Consider the following 2,576-nt stretch of genomic DNA (forward strand, 5'->3'; position numbering starts at 1 on the left):
CTTCTAGGTTATCAAGACTAATTTCTGGCGCCATTGTCGGGGAAATTTCCCTTCCGGAGGGGGAAATCATCACCATCGTCATCACCAATGCTCCTCTCATCGGGAGAGGGGAATCTCCATCAACATCTTCATCAGCACCATCTCACCTCAAAACCCTAGTTCATCTCTTGTATCCAATTCTTATCTCCAAGCCCGGGATTGGTGCTAGTAGGTTGCTAGTAGTGTTAATTACTCCTTGTAGTTGATGCTAGTTGGTTTAATTGGTGGAAGATCATATGTTTAGATCCTTTATGCATATTATTACCCCTCTGATTATGAACATGAATATGCTTTGTGAGTATTTACGTTTGTTCCTGAGGACAAGGGAGAAGTCTTGCTATTAGTAGTCATGTGAATTTGGTATTCATTCGATATTTCAATGAGATGTATGTTGTCTAGCCTCTAGTGGTGTTATGTGAACGTCGACTACATAAAACTTCACCATTATTTGGGCCTAGAGGAAGGCATTGGGAAGTAATAAATAGATGATGGGTTGCTAGAGTGACAGAAGCTTAGACCCTAGTTTATGCGTTGCTTCATAAGGGGCTGATTTGGATCCATATGTTTCATGCTATGGTTAGGTTTACCTTAATACTTTTGTTGTAGTTGCGGATGCTTGCAATAGAGGTTAATCATAAGTGGGATGCTTGTTAAAGTAAGAACAACACCCAAGCACTGATCCACCCACATGTCAAATTATCAAAGTACCGAACGCAAATCATATGAATGTGATGAAAACTAGCTTGACGATATTCCCATGTGTCCTCGGGAGCGCTTTTCCTTATATAAGAGTTTGTCCAGGCTTGTCCTTTGATACAAAAAGGATTGGGCCACCTTGCTGCACTTTATTTACTTTTGTTACTTGTTGCTCGTTACAAATTATCTCATCACAAAACTATCTGTTACCACTTATTTCAGTGCTTGCATAGAATACCTTGCTGAAAACCGCTTATCATTTCCTTCTGCTCCTCATTGGGTTCGACACTCTTACTTATCGAAAGGACTACGATAGATCCCCTATACTTGTGGGTCATCACTGGGACTTTGTCATAGCACGATAGGAAGGGAATGGGTGAAGGGCCCAATCCCACTTTGCCCCTACCTCTGCCAAGGGCGTGAGCGTAGTCGAGCTATGGGATAGGAGGGTGGCAAGGTTAGTTGTCGGGTCAAAATGTTTATCTTAAAATAACGAGAACTCATTCCTTGGTGCGGGCCTCGCCCACGCGCAAAAGAAACATGGAAAACACCCTTCTCTTCATTAATACGTTGTTGACAAGTACAATCCATACGGAATGCATACATGAGCAGGGGGGTTACAAGGTTTAGATCTTACTAAGGCTCGTAGGCTTAAAAACTAAAAAGAGACCAGATGCCCGTAATCCCTTTTCTTGTCCCTCTCCTCAGGAAATTGTATAAGAAGGCAGATGGCAAAAGGAGTGCCTAGGCGAGGTACGAGCGGCAGAAGACACCAAAAGAACATCCCGGTGGCCGTCCGGAAGAGGGCTGGTGATGGTGCCGGGAGAACAGCCGAAAGAGGTGGCAGCGGGCCGGCAATACGCGACGAAGGCATCGGTGCCCATGTACTATGACTTGACGGCCTGCCACCCGCCCTCTTCGTCTTCCCTGGCCTTCCCACGCCAACCACCCAAGGAGGCGGCCCCGAGAAGTTCCAAGAGCCGGCGATGCACACGATGGTGCTACCAGCGTCGCCCAGGGGCACTGTGTCCGACGCCTAGTTAGACCCTGCCGGATTTCGGGTTCCGGCAGACCCTTGAGGTTCGAACACTGGGGTGCGCGCAGAGATTTCTCCCCCTACCTACCTGCACCCCTCCGCCATGCTAGGATCTAAACTAAGGAAAGAACAACACAAGATACACAGGGTTTATAATGGTTCGGGCCACCGTTGTGGTGTAATACCCTACTCCAGTGTGTGGTGTGGTGGATTGCCTCTTGGGCTGATGATGATGAACAATACAAGGGAGAAAAGCCTCGCGAGGATCTGTTCTTGGCTGGGGTGATGAACTGCTCGGTGGAGTTCAGTCACCTTTCTCTCTCTCTCTCTCTCTCTCTCTCTCTCTCTCTCTCTCTCTGCTTTCCTCCAACTGACCGACCCTGATTTTGACCCCAACTTGTTTCTGGGTTGGCTGATTCTTGATCCTCCCTACCCTGGGGTGGCTAGTCCTATTTATAGAGGCCCTGGTCCTCTCCCCAAATATTGAGCGGGAAGGGAGCCAACAATGGCGGGCTAATTTGAAGGGGGACAGCAAGTATCAGCTATCCTGACAAAAGCAATCTTCGCCTGTGCAAAGCTCTGGTGATGACGCCGTCTTGGGCCCCACGGTGACCTCCATCTCGTTGTCCTCCTGGTCTTGGTATCGTTGCACCAAAATGGTAACCTTTGCCTGATGCCTCGGTACTCCGCGGCTGCGCTTTCCCCCTTTGCACCAAAGAGGGAAGGAGGACGCTGCGTGGGCTGGCACCCGCCTGGCGCCCTGAGTCGTCATGGCTTGCGTCATGGGCACCTCGTGAGGTACCCC

This window comes from Triticum dicoccoides, chromosome 1A (assembly GCF_002162155.2).
Source record: "Triticum dicoccoides isolate Atlit2015 ecotype Zavitan chromosome 1A, WEW_v2.0, whole genome shotgun sequence".
In the NCBI taxonomy this organism is placed as follows: domain Eukaryota; kingdom Viridiplantae; phylum Streptophyta; class Magnoliopsida; order Poales; family Poaceae; genus Triticum; species Triticum dicoccoides.